At 37.5% G+C, this 21,108-nt stretch overlaps 1 long non-coding RNA gene across 2 annotated transcripts in view; it reads left to right on the top strand.

Annotated features, from left to right (window-relative positions):
• The window catches only part of LOC117034205 (uncharacterized), a 60,935-nt gene that overhangs the window by 15,035 nt on the left and 24,792 nt on the right, over positions 1-21,108 (top strand). For both annotated transcript variants that reach the window (XR_004425030.1, XR_004425028.1), the window contains exon 2: positions 6,342-6,443. This is a non-coding gene — a long non-coding RNA (uncharacterized LOC117034205). The remainder of the gene's footprint in view (positions 1-6,341; positions 6,444-21,108) is intronic.

The raw sequence follows: 21,108 nt of genomic DNA, 5'->3' as shown, positions 1-21,108 counted from the left end.
GTCCTCACCACTTCTTCACGCTTATAAACTTGGGGCAATTCATTTAATCTCTGATTCTCAATTGCTTGTTAAAGGCAGAGTACTGGATCATTAGCGTTACAGATTGCTTTCTATAAGCCCTATTCTATAGGACATCAATTTGTAGCATATTTAATGAAAATTAGATCATCTTTCATACCAAAATTTTTTTTGTTTCTTCCAACTTCAGTTTTTTTTTAAAAAAATTTATATTTAAGTGTTCTACATTCAATTCTATTCTGTGACAGTTTCACATTCTCACCCTAAGTGAAAACAGTCACTTTGGAGTTGTAACTAAAAGCATTAACAACATCTTCTAAAGATTGTGCTAGTGTGAGAATAAATTGGTATAACTTTTCTGTCAAGCAATTTGGCAATGTAGTACTTATCAAGAGCCTTCAAAATGTTTATACCCTTTGGCTCAGTGATTAGAATTCTAGGAATCTTTTCACTGGAAATAATCAGAAATGTGGGCAAAGATTTATATATGTTTATTGCAACATTATTTATTTGAGATAGTAACAGCAAAAGGAAAATAAACTGTTACATCCATCCATATGATAAACATTATGCAGCAATTAAAAACTATGCCTTTCCCTGACCCTGACAGTCATTTTAAAATATCTGGATAATCACTTTGAGTGTCCCTGACTTCCAGGATTGAAAGCAGAAGTGGCTTGGATCCCGTTAGGAATTTAACCTCCATTGACTTTGAAAATTAGCCCACCCTGAAGGTTGGGGTCGGGGGTGGGTGTCTCACCTCAGAGGCTCAGAGTCAGGGGTTCTGTCTTTTCAATTCTGGGGGCCTTCAGAATTCATATTTTTACCAAGGTTTCCATGTAATGCTGACAGGAGCACAGCTTGAAACCCTGCACCCTTCCCCCAACTACCACCAGGGCCTGAATTCTGACAAGAATTGAAGAAGGGAGCAAAAAAAAAATTTCTTCTTTCAAAAAATTTTTACTACCGTATATGAGGAAATGCTATTTAGAAGTTAGAATTTTTTTTAAAAAACATTGCATTATTCCAAATGTGGGGGGTAGAGGAATTAATTTATGCTTAGAAAAAATAAACACCCCAAACTATTACAGGATTTAAATCTAGGTGATGGAATTGTGGATGATTTATGGGGAACCATTAGGAACCATGATTCAGAGAGGTGAGGTAATTTGCCAGACTTCTCATAGCCAGCAAAGTGCAGGAATAAATATTCAAACCGAGGTCTACTTGACTATAAAGTCTGTGCTCTACCAGCTGATGACTTTACTTAAATTGTAAAAGAAAAACAAATATGGTATGTTACTTTAGTGTGGTGGGTTGAATTATTGGTCCCAATTATTCACTGCCCTGTAGAAATATTTTACATTCACACCCTTGCTGTGGCCTCATGTATTCCATGCACTTTGATTCTGGGCTTGTCCATGTGATTTGCTTTGGCCAATGAGTTGAGAGTGAAAATAGTGAAAGGGAGTACTTAACATGGACTAGCACAATCGGGGCTTTTCTTTTACACCCCTCCTGCCTTTTGCCATGAGAATTATATGCTTCGAGTAACCTCTGGTCCAAGGGAGATGAGAAATACGTGAAGGAAACATAGACCCAACCTGCTGCTTAAAATTTAAATCTCAGCCAATCTGAAGATACTTAGTGAAAAATAAATGATTATGGTTTTAGGTCATTGATTGTTATGTTTTATATAGAATTACTACGGCTGATTGCTATGACACAAAAAGATATTAAGTAACAAAACTGAATCTCTTGATATGTCAGTAAGAGTCCAAATTTGGTTATGCCAGTGTTGTAGGTCTACAGGTTCTCATCATCTGGGAAAAGTGTATAATGAGGCCTTTTATTTAATACAAAATACCTCATTGCTTGGTATGAGAGTTAGTCTCCAGTAAGGAGTGAGAAATTCACATAGAAATACATGGAATTCTGGGAGAAAAAGGAACAGAAATCCTGCATCTCTCAAGCATAGGGTTGGAAAAAACAGTTGCTGTGAGCCAGACCTAGAGCAGGGATGAATGACGAGGAAAAAAGAAGAAATAGGCTGGTCTCCAGAGTTCAAACGGAAGTTCTTTTCTGTGGGGACATGGAAATGCATTCTGCTCGTCATGAGGCCATCGCACAGATGTGAATGTAACGGATAGAAAGTTCTAGGCTCCACAAATGTGAGGTTGGAGCTGGAAGGCCCTGAGACCACGCACTGTGGGCACCTTGTGTGGGCTCTGAAGTAGTAGTATTCAGTCTGTAAACTATACTCTTGGAAGCCAACCACTGGTCCACATTTATACCGACCTCCACCTTTTTTATTCCTGGCAAAAATGAGATCATACTTCTTTTAATTAACTATATTTTGCAGTATACCATGAACTAGTTTCCAAATCATTAAATACATTCTTCTATAATTTAGTTTTTAATAGGTACAGAATATTCTCTTCGATGGTCCCACGTCCCAGGGCATCCACTTATTTAGGATGAAAATTCAGATAGAAACATTTTTTTCCCATGTTCTACCTTCCATCATCTTAAAAAAAATGTTAATACTATGTTTTTTAAAAAATATGAATCTGTATTCAAACTAAACATGCTAAAAAATTAAAGAAACTTCAATCAAAACAATGAAACAAGAAATAAATGTAAATGAAATTCTCTAAATATTCATGAATATTTGATTAAAAAAATTTATTAGCAAGCATACTATGAAACATAAAATACGTATACCTTCTTTCATAAGTCCCAATCCTAAAAATTTATCCAAAGCATATGATTCAAAGCAAGAATAGACAATAAGGCAACTGGCTGATTAGATTCAGTGAGCTGTCAGATTCAGTGTTCCCACAGATTACTATGAATTGTACAAAATACAAAAGCATAAAACCTGAAAACATTTCAAAGTAATCAAATGCAGGTAGACTCTTGAAAGGAGTCAACATTCAGGGAAAAAAGGAACATTATACAGTAAGTGGAGAGACTATAAAAAGGGAACTCAATGGAAATTCTAGAACTGAAATATACAGGTCTGACAAACTCGTGAACTTGTTGCAACGATGTTGCTAACCTTTTTTGATATCAGAGGGATTATTCATTATGAATTTGTAGCAATTGGACAAACAGTTAAACAAGTTTACTATTTGGAAGTACTTGAAAAGGCTACATGAAAAAGACGGCCTGAACTTTTCACTAACAATTCATTGCTCTTGCATCATGACAATGCACCAGCTCATGGCACTGTCTACGAGGGAGTTTTTAGCCAGTAAACAAATAACTATTGTAACACCCTCCCTGCTCACCTGATCTGGCCCCCAATGACTTATTTACCCGAAGATAAAGGAAATATTGAAAGGAAGACCTTTTGATGACATTCAGGACATCAAGGGTAATGCAACAACAGCTCTGATGGCCATTCCAGAAAAAGAGTTCTAAAATTGCTTTGAAGGGTGGACTAGGCATTGGTGTCAGTGCATAGCTTCCCAAGGGGAGTACTTCGAAGGTGACCGTAGTGATATTCAGCAATGAGGTATGTAGCACTTTTTCTAGGATGAGTTCGAGAACTTAATTGTCTGACCTCATACGTATACATATTAATTGAATATGCAGGCATGTATATACATATATATCCCATTTATATATATATATATACATATACATATATATATATATATATATATATATATATATATATATATATATATATCTGTATATCTCTATCTCACTTTTTCTTTATCCATTCATCCATCACTGGATTCTTGGGTTATTTTATGTCTTGGATATTGTAAATAATGCTGCAGTGAACATGGGAGTGCAGATATCTTTTCAAGATAGTGATTTTGTTTCCTTCAGGTAAATATCCAGAGTGGAATTGCTGGATCATATGGTAGTTTTATTTTTAATTTTTCGAGGAACTTTTTCATGGTGGTTGCACCAATTTACATTCCCACCAACAATCCACAAGGGTTCCCTTTTCTCCACATCCTGTCCAACACTTGTTATTTCTTTTCTTTTTGATAATAGCCATTCTAATAAGTATGAGGTGATATCTCATTGTGGTTTTGATTTGCATTTCCCTGATGATTAGTGATGTTGAACATCTTTTCATGTACCTGTTGGCTATTTGTATATCTTTTTTGGTAAAATATCTGTTCAGTTCCTCTGCCCATTTTAAAATTAGATATTAGTTTTTTTTTTTTTGCTATTGAGCTGAATGAGTTCTTTTTATATTTTGGATATTAACCCCTTTTCAGATATATGATTTACAAATGCTTTCTCCCATTCTGTAGGTTGCCTTTTCATTTTGTTGATAATTAATTTCCTTTGTTGTGCAGAAACTTTTTAGTTTGATGTAGTCCCACTGTAATTTATCATGTATTTATTTATTTATTTAGTATTTAATTTTGCTTTCTGTCTTGCTTTTGGTGTCAAATCCAAAAATCCATTGTCAAGACCAATGTCAAGGAGCTAACCTTGTATGTTCTTAGAGAACATAGTTTTATGGTTCAGGTCTTACATTCAAGCCTTTAACCAATTTTAAGTTAATTTTTGTGTATGGTGTAGCATGGGGTCTAGTTTCATTCTTTTGTATGTGGCTCTCTAGTTTTCCCAACACAATTTATTGAAAGACTATCCTTTATCTAATATGTATTCTTGGTCCCTTTGTTATGAGCTCAATGAACATATGTGCATGGGTCTATTACTTTGCTCTCTATTCTGTTTCATTGATTTATGAGTCTGTTTTATGTTAGTGCCATGCATTTTTTATTATTATAGCTTTGCAATATAATTTGAAATCAGGAGTGTGATGCCTCCAGCTTTGTTCTTTTTCTCAATATTTCTTTAGCTATTCAGGGTCTTTTGTGGTTCCATACAAACTTTAAAATTGTTTGTTCTATTTCTGTGAAATATGCCATTGGAATTTTGGTAGGGATTGTATGAATCTGTAGATTGCTTTGGGTAATATGGACATTTTAACAATAATAATTGTTGCAATTCATGAGAATGGAATATCTTTCCATTTATTTGTGTCTTCTTCAATTTCTTTCATCAGTGTCTTATAGTTTTCAGAGTATAAGTTTTACCTCCTTCGTTAAATTTATTCCTAGGTATTTTACTCATTTTGTGCAGTTATAAATGGGATTGTTTTCTTAATTTCTCTGTCTGATAGTTCATTACTAGTGTATAGAAATACAACTGATTTTTGCATATTGATTTTGTATTCTGCAAATTTACTGAATCTGTTTAAGAGGTTTTTTTTGATGGAGTCCTTAGGGTTTTCTACATATAGTATCATGTCATCTGAAAATAGAGACCATTTTACCTCTTCCTTTCCAATTTGGATTTCTTTTATTTTGTTTTTTTGCTTAATTGCTCTGACTAGTACTATGTTGAATAATAGTGGTGCAAATGGGCATCTTTGTCTTATTCCTGATCTTAGAGGAAAAGCTTTCAGTTTTCTACCATTGAGTATGATGTTAACTGCAGGCTTGTCATATATGGGCTTTATTATGTTGAAATACATTTCCTCTGTACCCACTTTTTTTCTCATATAATGAATGTCATGTAGACATCCATTATATCATGTAGAGTTTTTATTATAAATGGATACTGAATTTTGTCAAATGCTTTTTTTTTGCATTTATCAAGATGATCATATGATTTTTATCCTTCATTTTGTCAATGAGGAGTATCACGTTTTCTTGATTTGTGAATATTGAACCATCCTTGAATCCCAAGAATCAATCCCAGATCATCATAAATGATCATTTAATTGTTGTTTAATTCATTTTGCTTATATTTTTGTTGAGGATTTTTGCATCTATGTTTGTCAGGCATATTGGCCTATAATTTTCTTTTTTTATAGTGTCCTTGTCTGGTTTTGGTTTTGGTATCAGGGTAATGGTAGCCTCATAAAATGAGTTTGGAAATGTTTCCTTCTCTATTTTTTTGGAAGAGTTTGAGAAGGATTGATATTAATTCCTTAAATGTTTGGTAGAATTTACCAGTGAAGCCTTCTGGTCCTGGACTTTTGTTTGTCGAAACATTTTTGATTACTGAGCAATCTCCTTACTAGTAATCAGTCTGTTCAGATTTTCTCCTTCTTCAAGATTCAGTGTTGGTAGCTTGTGTGTTTCTGGGAGTTTATGCATTTCTTCTAGCTTATCTAATTTGTTGGTATATAATTATTCATAGTGGAAACACTTTTTAAGTGTTAAAAAATATTTTCAACCCAAAATTATATATTCAGCAAAAATATCCTTCAATAATAAAAATGAAAAGATGACTTTTCCAGATTTAAAAAACCTAAGATAATTTTTTTTTACCAGCAGGGCTACACTACTAAAAGTACTAAAGGAACTTCTTCAAGCTGAAGGGAAATGCTACTGAGATGGAAACTCATCTTTAGGAAGGAATGAAGAGCATTAGAAATGGTAAATATTTTCATAAATATAAAAGACTATTTTCCTTCTTTATTTAACATAAATAAGACTGTTTGAAACAAAATTATAATAATTTCTAGTGGTAGTTATAATGTATACAGAAGTTATACATATGACAAGTATTGTACAAAGGATGATGGGGTGACTAGGTAAATGGACCTATGTGGTTTAAAGATTCTACCTTTTACATAAAGTGATACAACTGAACTCTAAATTATGTTGTTAAAAGTTAAGTATGCCTACTGTAATTCCTAGAACAAACACTAACAATAATGCAAAAAACAATAAATAAATAGATAAAAAGTATCCAAATACCTAAAAGACAGAAGCAGATGAACAGATAAACACAAAACTGAAGGAAATAACAAAAAGCAGACCCTTCAGTGGTTTCCCTTTGCTCCCAAGACAAAATTCATGAGCCCTCCATAGCCTTGCCCTGCCAACTTTGCTGGCCTCCTACCTCCAGCCCACTAAGCTTTCTCCATATTAAGCTTGTTCTTCTTCCCTCCAGTCTCCCTCTCCTGCAATCTCTCTGTCTCATTATCTGCCAGGGACACCTTTCCCACAGTCCTTTCACCTGGCTAACTTCTCCTTATTCTTCAGGTCTCAGCAAAGTGACATTTTCTTTTAAAAGCCTTTCTAGGCCAGGTTCTCTCCCCTGTGTGGTGGTCCATTGTATCACAAATGTCCTTTATCACTTCACTCACCTGGCCTCACTGAAATTTCTGGTTGAATGATTCTGTTTCCCTAGAATGAGCTCCATGAGGGCAGGGACAAGGCCTGTTTTGCTCACCATTCTATGCCATGGCTTTGCACAGTGCTCAGCACATAGTAAATGCTCAAGTGGCTCAAATTGTCAAGTGGCTAAAAGAGGGACTAAGTGAATGAGGAGAGAAGGAAGACACTGGTTTGTCTGCCGGAGAAAGAGAGAGCCCCTTTGCTGGTAAGATATTGCCACAAAAAATAGCAGCGAGAAGAGCTGAAGGAACAAGTTTGTCAGAAGCACTGAGGCAGCACACGCTGGCATGAAAGAAGAACAAGGTGTATCACTGAATGAAAAACGCACAGGATAGTGTGGTTAGTATGCTACCATTTGTGTGATATAGGGATAGTCTATTCCTTGAAGGGTGTACAAGAAATTTGTAACAGTCGGTTTTATTGTGGAGGAAGGAAAATCTGTTCAATTTGAACAATGTTTATGTGTTGCTCATTTAAAATAAATAAAATTAAAAACAAAAAGAATAGATTATGGGCATAAAGACTTTATGTACAGTGCTAGCCATAATTGGAAAAAATCAAAACCTACATGTCTGTATTAGGATTCTCAAGAGAAATGGTAGCAATAGTGTGTGTATTTAAATAGATTTATTATAAGGAATTGGCTCAAACAATTATGGAGATAACAAGTCCCAAGATGTCCAGAGTGAGTCGGCAAGCTTGAGACCCAGGAAGAGCCAATTCAGTTTGGGATCTGAAGACAGGAAAAAGCCAATGTCCCTGTTAGGAGGCAATCAGGCAGAAGGAATTCTCTCTGCCTCTCTGTTAGGAAGAATTCTCCCTATTAAGGTAGGGTCAGCCTTTTTGTCCTATGCAGGCTTTCAACAAATTGGATGAGGCCCACCCACGTTAGGGAGGGCAATCTGCATTACTCAGTCTACCATTGAAATGTTAATCTTATCCAAGCACATTAACACTTAGAATAATGTTTGACCAAATATTTGGGTACTCCATGGTCTAGTAAAGTTGACACATAAAATTAACCATCTCAATATCCTACAATGGGGTAATGGAATATAATGCAACCATGAATGTTAATTTTGAATGGTAGGGAATATGAGTATGATAGGAAACTAAGTGGAAAAATAAAACCTGGATTACTAGATTGTATCTACAATTACAACTGTAAAACATGTGTGTACATGGATAAAGAATGGAAGGGAATAGGAAGAAGTAAAACCAGCTTTTGTGCTAACCTGGTGAGATTATGGGAAAAACTTTTCTTTACATTTTTCCTTTAATTTTTTAATAATATAATTGTTAAAAATTCAAGCAACCAGAAATCCTAGGCATAGGGGTTTACAAGAAGATGGAGCACATAATAAGAAACAGTGCCTGACATGTTGTCTGCACTCAATAATTATTGAATGAATGAATAGTAGCTACTGTCTTCAGATGGGTTCCCCAGGAGCAGACCATGAGACAAGGATTTAAGGTCAAGCAGTTTATTTGGGAGGTGATCACAGGCAGAAATGTGGTGAAAGTGAAGCAAGGACAGGAAAGAAGCCGATACAAAGTGCTTTGTGAGAAGGTGCCACTGGAGACAACTGAGCCACAATCGATTGCAGAGCTGAGAGAGAATATGTAGAACAGGCTTCAGTTTTTCTCACTCAGAGGGCAAGAAAGAAGGAGTTTTAATATACCAACTCCCATTTATCACTGGTTAAAAGAGCTGCTCCTGGGGGCATTAACTTCTTGGCATTTGCCACCTGCCCCAAGCAAGGGTTGATCACACTTCTCTGGTTAGAGAAAGCCCTCAGGCAAAGAGGCACAGGTGCTTGCAGTGAGAAGCTGTTGGTTATATGGGAACGATGTGTGCTGAAGCCTTATGGGTGATGCACTGACAATATCTGCAGTGTTTACTATTATTGAACACCTACTGTGATTCAGGCTCTTAGAGAACATTTTCTCGACTCCCCACAACAATTTTACACATTGCATGTTATTAGTTCCAAGTTTCAGGTGAAGAAACTGAAGCTCAGAGAGGTTACTTGCTCAGTTCAGAGTCATGCAGGACAAGGGACAAAATGAAGTACTGGAAGCGACAAGCCTAAGACTATTTTTTATTTCCTTTTGCTTCCTCCCAGTAAACTGAGAACTGGAAACTTCCTAGTTTCCAGTTAGACTCACCAAAAAAGGAAAATGGTGACATTTTAAAGGTAAAAATTCAGTAAGATCAGCTTCAAAACAACACAACTACCTGGGTCAAATCATGAAATCTCTAAGAGAAAGAGAAAGTCAGCATAGGAAAAAGGGCATGTACTGTGGCAGGAGCAATACCAGCTAAAACTCAAGCCAGGGTTTATAAGCCCACAGTTACCACGTTCCTAGGGATTAAATAAGAAATCATGACTCAGGAAGGAATTTATAGGTGCTTTAGAAAAACAAATCTGCCTTTGTCACTCCCTGCCCCAGAATCCTTCAATGTATAAACATCTCATACCAACCTTCCTGTAAGACTCTGATTATTCTCCTTTGAGAACTGCTGATCCATAGAATATATAATCTATCTTCTGAATATCTCTACCATTTGGGGTGCTTTTGTATTTACTTTTTGTAGTTTGAGTTAAGAAAACAATAGTTTTTTTCACTTCTCCAAATATAAAACAGTCTTATAATGTTGAATATATTTTTTCAGACTTTGCTCTTCAATTCAAAGATTCTCCCCAGAAGCTACTGTACTCCTTCCTCCTACTATTCTCTGGGAGACTTTTTAAGATGCCAACCTAGGTTAGGTGGCACCTCTGTGTTCACAAAGCATCTCATATACTGTGTTTCCCTGAAAATAAGACCTAGCCAGACAATCAGCTCTAATGCATCTTTTGGGGCAAAAATTAGTATAGACCCAGTCTTATTTTACTATAAGACCCAGTGTTATATAATATAATATAATGTAATATAATGTAATACCAGGTCTTATGTTAATTTTTGCTCCAAAAAACACATTAGAGCTGATTGTCCAGCTCAGTCTTATTTTCGGGGAAACACGGTATGTGGAGAGGCCACATGTAAGCACTCTAGTTGACAGAGCCCACAAAGCCCAGCCTCAAGTCATCTCAGCCAGGCACCAGACATCTGAATGAAGAAACCCCCAGATGATTCATCTTCCAGCCACATGAGTCAGCTCTCACCAAAGCCCCAGATATTGTGGAGCAGAGACAAGAAAACCCCCTGTGCCCACTCCGAATTACTGACTCACAGAATCCATAAGCATAATAAAATGACTGTGGTTTTATGCCATCAAGTTTGGGGTGATATCATGTAGCAATAGAGTAATCAGAACAATATCCAGCCACACCTTTTCAAGATATCTCTTTGTCAGGTGTTTAAATTTTAAAAACAAAGGTAAGACTTCATGAGTTATAACTTTTAGAGACCCATGGAAAAGTATGACTTTAAAACCTGTCCATGAGGTGTTAGATAAAAGGAAGACTGAAGAGGATATCCCTGATCTGTAAAGGTCACTGTAAGAGCAGTGGAAATCAAAAAATACATACATGGAGAATAAAAAAAAGAAAGATGTAGAGACTCAAAGAAGTATGTGAATTTAAACATTAGCAAGGGGATAATTTTAATATTGTAGATATAATCCAGCCTAGGGCAGTGTTTTTCAAATTGCAGGTCATAATCCATTAGTAGGTCATACAATCCAGTTACTGGCTCTCAACCAGCATTTTCTTTTTTAAATGAAATAGAATCTACCAGAATATAATGGAATAGAAAACACTAGAGTTCATCATAAAGATAGTTAGCAAAAACTGTGGTCTTATTTTACTATAATATAAGACCTGGTATAATATAATATAATATAATACAATACAATATAATATCAGGTCTTATATTAATTTTTGCTCCAAAAGACGCATTAGAGCTGATTGTCCAGCTAGGTCTTATTTTCAGGGAAACACAGTAGATCTGAAGGCTTGATCAGTTTGAGCTTTGATTTTTTCAGGGGGAGGATCAAGATGTAAACAGCAGTTGTATATTTCTATCAGGAGATATATAATGTCTGGTTGTCTCTATTTTATGTTAGTAGTTGGGGTGATCAATACTGAGATCCATTATTTCATTGTTTGCAAAATGGCAATATTATTATAAATATTCATTTATTAGCTGTAATACTTCTATAAAGAGAAATTTCTTACCAACTCTTTGTTTACCCTGATGCACAATTCATAAATGAGCATAAATGCTTGCTTTTTTCCGCCTTTTAATTACCAGAGTTTAAAATAATGATTTGGTTTCTTACCATCTTCCAAAGGTGACTAATAAGCATTGTTGTTTTTTTTTAAGGATCATTATAAGCTTATGAACGTATTTCAGGTATTTCAAATAATTGCATGATTCTTATGGGCATTTTGGGGCAATTGTCCCATTTTGAGGCAGTGGATGCCTCTTCAAATTGTTTCTTGGGCCATTTTAACACACCTTCAGTAGGCTTTAATGGCTTTCTTATTTCCTGACATATTTCAGGCTCAATTTACATATTTCCTGCCCCAGCTATGGAATCGATCATTTCTCTGAAGAACTCTAGTTTCCTTAAGTATGAATTTTGGATACCACAGTCTGGGTAGGGTCACTGATGTTTGATTGGGCCTTGTTTCTAGGCCTTTTCCATAAATATAGCTAGGAAATGCTTTTCTTAAATGGTAAAATACATCATGAGTTCATAGTGCTATTTCCCATTCGAATTCAGGATTACAGGATTTTTATTTAACCTCATCTATCTTAGTCTATTTCTACTTTTTTTCCTCACACTGAAAAACCAACATAATCACTTTTGCTTTAACCCACAATACACACATCACAATCTTAGAATAACAATTCTGACACAAACACAAACATTATAATTACTGAAAACAGTTTAAGTGGTTTTTTGCAGTTTCTTTTTGTCCATAGGGTATATACAGTCAAATTGTAGCATTTGACTCACTAAGAATATACAGTCAAATTATAGCATTTTAAAATTCATTTGAAACATATTTGTTATTTGTTATATGTTGGTTATGCCATCAACTTGATATACAGTTAGATTTATTTATTTCATTTTGCTTTTGAGTTTTAGGGATTGGTTTTTATAAAATGTTTACATGATTCCATAAACAAATGTATCAAACAAAATATATTCAGAAAGTTTTGGCTCCTGTCCCTGTTTCCTCTAACTTTTCTTTCTCTCTAGTAAACCATATATTTTTTTTTGTTGCTTTTTTTCATTTACTGATATGTCTGGAATATCACTCCATAACGATATATAAATGTAGTCCTCATTTCTTTTTATATCTGCATGGCATTCCATTGTATGTATACTCGTATACCATAGTTAATCCTACCAGTTTCCTCTTATAATGGATATTCCATTAGATTATATTTTATATTGGGTTATTTCTAGTCTCTTAGTATAAATAATTAAATAACTGACCTTTAAAATAGTTGGTTCAAATACTGGCACTACCTATAACCAAGTTTGTTGGTTGTCTCCAGGGAAAATACTAAGCAGGTTGTATGGACCTAAGAAGGAGATTCACATTTTTCAAGTCCCAAACTTTGCCAGTTTTTGTTTTTGTATTGTTTATTTGGAATTTCTCTAAATATTTAATATTAAATATTTAAATATGAATAATATTTAATACAAACTTTGTTAGACTTTTTATTTATTATGCATAGTGAGAATATATATTCTTTTGTGAAATTTTTTGTTTCTTACATATATTTGATTAGGTCACGATGTAAAATATATTTCTTATTGTGAGTCACAGACAAAAGACACACAATCAAAAGAGTATGGAATATCCCTAAGTACTGATAATTAAAGTGGTTTACAAAAAAATTCCTCAAGTCCAGCTTTTCTGAAGATAGAGGCCCCAACCTTCCCGGTCCAAGAGGTCATGCTTTCTGCTCTGGCTCCAGGCGTGGTGACCTGGTGGCAGCCCTGTTACCTTCCAGCCTCATGCTCTTCTCCCTCTGCTGCGCTCGGATGGCCTGGCTGTTGCAGCCCCTTGACAGCACTACTCTTGTCACATGTCATATTGTCTTCCCCGCTGCTCGTGAAGTGAAGGAAGGCCCTCTCCCACAAGTTTAAAACCTTTTAAAGGGACAGTAAGACACCACAGTGTCGCCCCTTTGTTTCTTTTAGCATGTTGACCAGTATAACTGTTCATTAAATCATTCACCTCTCCTACCCTTAAAAATATTCTGTCAGAGATGTTCTCTGCTAGCTGCCACCACATCTGTCTCTTCTTCTTCACAGCCGAATTTCATTTTCTCTCCCTCTTCACACTCCATTCATTTGACAGCCCACTGCAGTGAATTTTCTCCCATGATTCCACCTTAATGAACATTTGCCATCGTCACCGAAGTCTTTGTAGTTGGCAAATTTGTGGTGCTGTTGAGTTTTCATCCAACTTGAATGTTTTTGCCGCACTTTATATTGTTTACCACCCTCTTCTTCGAACCCCTCTCTTGACTTGGCGTCCATAATAACATTCTCCTTTTCTCCAGCAATAATTTCTCAGTCTCCTTTTCAGGCCACTTAGACCTGAGTGTGCACCATTTAGTAAGCTTGTGTTTTCCTTGCAAATACAATAGGAATGCATGTTCGTTGAAACAAGTCAACAAATACAGCAGTGTACCTAGAAAAGCCATCCATGTCCTATTCTGTATTTAGAACAAATTTAGGATTCTAAAATTAGAAAAGTTTAAAATTTGTATTAATTTAAATCAAGACTGATCTGAGAAAGCCCTGATTCTGTGACTTAAAGAAAAGTATGTCTACATTTCAGAGAAGACTGAAGGGAGAGAGACCAATTAGAAGGTTGTTACTGTATCCAGGTGAGAGGGCATAGTGACTTGTACAGGGTATTAGCAGTGCAGATGGTGAGACAAATCCATTCACTATACCTTTAGAAGGTGGAATCAATAGGACAGAATGATTGATAGGATAAAAGAGGTAGAGGAGAGGATGCACTCCAGGGTTCCAGGTAAAACATGTGGGAGGATGAGGGTGACGCAAACTGAAATACAATGTGGGAGGAGGTTTGGGGAACAGATTTTCAGTTCGAGCATGTTGATTTCTAAATAGCAGGGAGCTACTCAAGGAGGAAAGTCCTGTGGCCACCTGGAGACATGAACTTGGAGTCGGGAATTCAGAGAACAGAGTTATCTGCTTATTATGACAATGAGGCCATAGTCACAAAGAATCTTGTGTCAGGAGGCAGTGAGCAGTGACAAGAGAAAATGGCCCAGGATAGAACCAGGATGGGTCTTGCATTTACATGTGGACAGAAAAAGGAGAATACTGCTAGAACAACCACCATTGCTTTCTTGTCACCATCTGCTACTCTCCATCCCAACCAGCTGGTTCTGGCTGCATATAATTGGCTAGAATGCACTGTGCTAAATGCTAAAGATATTAAGACAAATCAATTATAGTTTGAAAAAATGTTTCCGACAGACCAGCAGAGGAAAATAATATGTGAATAAAAAAATGCTTGCTTGAGTAGATTTCTGAACCCTGGCCTATGGAATATATTAATCATGCCTTTTTATTTTTTCTGTTTCTGATGCTTTGACATCTGGGGCCTTGCTAACCCTGGAGAGACTGCTCCTTTTGGGCTAGCCAATTCCTAGAGATAGTAAAGTGCTTGGGGCAGTAGACCAGTTCCCATGGGTGTCCTCCAGCCTGTTCCCCTCATAAGTGACCAGTGTTGGAATTGGCATCCCCAGGAATATAGTACCTCACTTTATAATACTTGGATTCACTGTTTGGGTCAGTGGATTTGGTTTCTGAGTACAGAGAGGAGGTAGTATCTTCAAAGGCTGGGCAGAACAAGAACTAGGAGAAGACAGTAGACAAGACCAGAGGGTAACTAAACAGTAGGAATCTGAAGGTCAATGTGATTGTGTTTCATGAGGTTAAGGGCTCCAGGGTCATAACCCTTCTGGTTATGTAGAGTATCTGGCCTATTTATAGTATAGTCCTTGAGGTCCTCCAACTGAGACCATAGTTAGGTTTCTCTCAAATCTAGCTTCTGGCAAGAATCAAACATACAGTGGTGTAGTAGGCCATGGCCTACCTACCCACACATGGAGTCTGTAGCGGTCACCTAAGACTGCCACTTGGCGGTGGAACCACTAATCAGGTAGGGGCCAAAGTAGTTCCTGGGCAGTTGTGGGTTGGGGTTGAGGAGAACAACCCAGTGTCCCTTAATCCCCACCAGCCAGGAAAACAAAAATGTGATTTCTCAGATTTCTCCACAAACCTGATGTTATGTTTCTACAAATAGCTCAGTCGTCAAAGCAAAACAAAACAAAACACAAACCAGACCATCTAGAGGACCTCAAGTTAATTGTCTGGCAGGAGAAGATAGGGTATTTCGGAGAACAGAGTCTTTAGCTACCCTTCCACCTCCATCAGCCACCTACAAGGTGCTAAGAGTTGAGTGGGACTGCTTTTTCCCCTGACCCCTAACCCATCCTTTCTGGACAAGAAGTCCTGATTATCCCCAAGAATTGTACCTGATTCTTCTCCCTGTCAGGTTCTCTTTCTTTGTAAGGGGGATCCAAAATGGGTTGCAGGGGTGGTGCTCCTGAATACCAAAAAATATATACCAAGACAAAAATAAAGGGAGAGAGCAAGTAAAATGGATCTCATTGTAAAAGCTATTTATGTAAAAGAACTGCTTATATTTTTAAAAATTTGTAAGGATAAGTCATAACATTTTTTGAAAGGTTATCTATATGAGGAGGGGGAAATAGACTGGAGAGGAGAGGGTAGAAGCTAGACTTGTTTGCAGGTTTGATTTAGCAACTGTATATTTTATACAATTATAAAACAAAATTCAGATTTAAAAACAATCTGTTAAAAATTGAAAGCAAAATAAAACAAATGAAACTAACTGAATCAAGTTAATGGCAAAGACACACAGAGGGGACCTATGTCAAGTAAGTTTAAAATAGTAATTTGATTGCTTATCCCAGTGAGATATACCCTAAGGACAAAAAGAACTCCTTAAAAATGTTTAAACTGTTTATGGCCATCATACTGTTGGTAGTAGTTTTGGTATTGTTATTCTGAGCTTGTTGAATGTGTGTGTTGTGGGGTGAAGAAAATGAGTTAATGATGTGATATTCTAGTATCATTCACAGTGTCACTGAGAACCAGGATTCTTAGCCTTGGCAAAAGAAAATGCAGAAGATAGAAGTTAAGTATAAACCCTGAATTTCAATTGGAAGTATCATTATAAACTCATGATGAATTTATCTTAGGAAAAAGTATTTTCTAGTTCTGTCCATTTCCAAGGCCTAAATACAATGAACAATAAGTAAAAATGAACATGCTGGTACCCAGATTGTGATCTTAAAATATTATTTCCCTCTAAAGGGAACTAGGATTCCTTGGAGAAATGGCTGACTCCATATCTGGGCAGCCTGCAACACCAAATAGAAAGAGGGTTATCAAAGCCCACTGAGGCCCTGTCAAAAGGGCTTAGAAGCCAACTTTAAGAGGCTCTTACTGGCCAAAGATGGGGTAATTTGTGTATCATGTCAATATGTTTAAGACAATACCAGTTCATAATAATACAAAAAATGCATTGATCACTGTTGGAAGATACAAGTGAACAATTCATTGTTTTAAGAACTGCTAAATAAAGGGAAAGATTATCATTTACTGCAACTAAGATTGAACACGGCACCTTGAGCTGAGCTGCCGCTGAGCTCCCAGATGTCTCAGATTGTTGGAGCGCATCCTCTCAACCACAAAGTTGTCGGTTCAACTCCCGCAAGGGATGGTGGGCTGTGCCCCGGCAACTAGCAATGGCAACTGGACCTGGAGCTGAGCTGCGCCCTCCACAACTAAGATTGAAAGGACAACAAGTTGACTTGGAAACAAATCCTGGAAGTACACACTGTTCCCCAATAAAGTCCTGTTCCCCTTCCCCAATAAAATCTTTAAAAAAAAAAAAAAAGAATTAGCTTGAATTTCTACCTCATGTCATACACTGTAAAAAGCCCCAGGTGAAGCCTCAATTTATTCACTCTATTTTGGTTATATTACTACATAAAAAAATCACCCCAAAATTTAGTGGTGTAAAACAACAGCAATTTTCTTTGCCTTCAGCTTTTCACCATTGATTATGATGTTTGTTTTGTGTTTTTCACATGTGGCTTTGATTATATAGAGGTAATTTCCTTCTAGTTGTGGTTCATTGAGTGTTTTTTTATTATGAAATGGTGTTGCATTTTGTCAGATCCTTTTTCTGCATCAATTGGGATGATCATGTGGGTGTTTTTCCTTCATTCTGTTAATGTAGTGTATTATATTGATCAATTTCACATGTTGAACCATCCTTGCATTTCAAGAATAAGTCCCACTTGTTCATGGTGTATAGTCATTTTAATATGCTGCTGGATTCAGTCTGCTAATATTTTGTTGAGGATTTTTGCATCAATGCTTATAAGGGATATTGGTCTGTAGTTTTCTTTTCTTGCCCGATGTTTGTCTGGCTTTGGTATCAGTAATGCTGGCCTCATAAAATGAGTATGGAAGAGTTCCCTCTTAATTTTTTGGAAAAGTTTGAGAAGGATTGGTGTTATAAGAAGATCAATTAAAAAAAAAAAGAAGAAGAAGTGGAGAATAGAAGATTTCTGGTCAAGATGGAGGAGTAGGTAAACACTGTGCTTACTTCCTCTCATGACCACATCAAAATTACTACTGAACTACAGAAAAACCATCATTGGCAATCACCTAAAGTCTAGCTGAACCAAAGCCCTACAACTACAGGCATACAGAAGAAGCCACCTTGAGACTGATAGAATGGGCAGAGACACAGAACGGGCTGGTCTCACACCGATGTGTGACCATTAAAACTCAGGAGTGTTATCTTGGCTGTGGAGGTCCCCCCAGGAGGATTGAGGGGTCCCAGCCCCATTCCATGTTCCCCAGCCCAGGGTTCCAGTGCCGGGAAGAGAAGCCCCCATAAGCTCTGCCTGTGAAAACCAGTGGAAATTGTGGCTGAGTGAGACAAGGGTGGCTGCAGTCCCAGGTACTCCTCTTAAAGGGCCTGCACACAGACATACTCACTGATGGACTCACTCTGAGCTCCAGCACTGGGGCAGCAGCTTGAAAGGCACCAGGGAGGAACTGAGTTGTCTGGCTTCGAGGGGAGGGCTGGAAGGGTAGCTTTCTCCCTGATGGAGGAGCTGGTGGAAGCCACTGTCGCTTTGTTGAGCCCTCACACCTCCCGGCTTGCAGACACAGTTGGCTTCTATATCTGAGTCTCCATCAAGCTGGTAACACCCTTCATTTGCCCCACACCTGGTGATTCCTGGAGACCAGCACCACCCAACTTTTGGGCACACCCAAGGCACTTTCAGTGGCTTTTCCTACAAACAGCCTGTCTTTGCTCATGCTGTGGACTTTTCTAAACTCTCTCAGAGGGTCACAAAACCCAAACAAGCAGCAGCTGGCTTTGGCATGTCCCATACGTCTTGCTGTGCAGCCCTAGGCCCGGCACTAGCCACAGCTGGTCTTCGTTCACAGCTAGGTCACTTGAGGCATCTCCAATCTGAGCACAGGTGGTTACCATCTATGGATTGCTTTGCGGCTCATGCCAGGTGGCCCTAGCAGGGCATAGGCTGTGGCTGAACTTGGCCTGAGGTGAGGCCTCTCCCAGGAGACCCTGGGAACCAGCATGCCCAGAGGCCAGCTTCAGACCAAGCTGAAGCATTACCTGGCTGTCTCTGAGGACAACACACCCAAAAGGCAGAGTGGGTAGGCACCAGAGACCTGCTAAAGTGAATCTTGCTCTGTAGGGTCAGCCCCTGCACAACAGCTCCTCCACTGTAGTCATGCCCAGTACTCACGACTAATCAGCCCGAGGGTGAATCCTTCCCACTGGTGTGCAAAGAGTGACCAAGGCTCGACTACAAGAGGGCACACACAACCTATACAAGGGACACACCTGGAGCACCCAGCTCTGGTGACCAGGGAGACTGCGCCAGTGGGCCCCGTAGGACACCTATTACATAAGGCCACTCTTCTAAGACCACTCTACCTAATATATAGAAACAAACACAGGGAGCCAGCCAAAATGGGGAGACAAAGAAATGTTTCCCAAATAAAAGAACAGAACAAAGCTCCAGAAAAAGAACTAAACAAAAAAGAGGCAAGCAATCTACCAGATGCAGAGTTCAAAACACTGGTTATAAGGATGCTCAGTGATCTCAGGGAGAACTTCAACAAAGAGATAGGAAACATAAAAATGGAAATAGGAAACATAAAAAAGAACCTGTCAGAAATAAAGAATATAATAACTGAAGTGAATACTACATTAGAGGGAATCAACAGTAGATTAGATGAAGCAGAGGATCAAATCAGTGATTTTGAAGATAAGGTAGCAGAAAACACCCAATCAGACCAGCAAAAAGAATCCAAAAAACTGAAGATAGTATAATGCAACTCTGGGACAACATCAAGCATACATATCATAGGGGTACCAGAGGGAGAAAAGAGAGAGCAAGGAATTGAAAACCTATTTGAAGAAATAATGACTGAAAACTTTCCTAACTTGGTGAAGGAAATAGACATATGAGTCCAGGAGGCACAGAGAGTCCCAAACAAGATGAACTCAAACAGGCCCACACCAAGACACATCATAATTAAAATGCCAAAGGTTAAAGACAAAGAATCTTAAAAGCAGGAAGAGAAAAGCCATTGGTTACCTACAAGGGAGCTCCCATAAGACGATTAGCTGATTTCTCAACAGAAACTTTGCAGGTCACAAGGGATTGACAGGAAATACTCAAAGTGAGGAAAAGCAAGGACCTACAAGCTTATGCAGCAAAGCTATCATTTAGAATTGAAGGACAGATAAAGATAAAGAGCTTCCCAGACAAGAAAAAGCTAAAGGAATTCATCACTACCAAACCATAACTACAAGAAATCTTACAGGGACTTCTTTAAGATGAAAAAAAAAAAAGATAAAAAATGTGAATAATAAAATGGCAATAACTACATATGTATCAAGAATTACTTTCAGTGTAAATGGATTAAATGCTCTGATTAAAAACCTAGGAATGGCTCAATGGATAAGAAAACAAGACCCTTACATATGTTGCCTCCAAGAGACTTACTTCAGATTGAAAGATACTCACAGACTTTGGGACTTTGGGGGATAAATGTTATTCAGATTTTTTTGGTAGATACCCAGGAGAGGGATTGCTGGGTTATATGGTAATTCTAGTAATTTTCTGAGGAAATTCCACACTGCCTTCCATAGCAGCTACACTAATCTGCATTCTTGCCAACAGTGTATGAGGGTTTGTTTTTCTCCACAACCTCTCCAACACTTGTTATTATTTATCTTGTTGATGATAGCCATTCTAACAGGTGTGAGGTGGTATCTAATTGTGGTTGTTATTTGCATTTCTCTGATGATTAATGATGTTGAACATCTTTTCATAAAGAAGATCTGGTGTATACATACACAATGGAATACTATTCTGCCATAAGAAAAGATGAAATAGTGCCATTTGCGACAACATGGATGGATCTTGAGATTACTATGCTAAGCGAAATAAGTCAGACAGACAAAGTTGAGACCCACATGATTTCATTGCTATGTGGGATATAAAACTGAAAGCAACAAAGGAACAAGACAAAAAACAAAAACTGATAGACATAGACAATAGGGTAGTGGTTACCAGAGGGTAAGGGAGGAGGGGGGTAGTAGATGAAGGTAAACAGGATCAAATATATGGTGATGGAAGGAGAACTGACTCCAGGTGGCAAACACACAATGTGATATATGGATGATGTATTACAGAATTGTACACTTGAAACCTATGTAACTTTACTAACCATTGTCACCCCAGTAAACTT

The sequence above is a fragment of the Rhinolophus ferrumequinum genome, chromosome 2, assembly GCF_004115265.2.
Source record: "Rhinolophus ferrumequinum isolate MPI-CBG mRhiFer1 chromosome 2, mRhiFer1_v1.p, whole genome shotgun sequence".
Taxonomy (NCBI): Eukaryota; Metazoa; Chordata; class Mammalia; order Chiroptera; family Rhinolophidae; genus Rhinolophus; species Rhinolophus ferrumequinum.
Note: the sequence above shows the minus strand (reverse complement) of the source record. Positions and strands in the feature narration are given on the sequence as shown.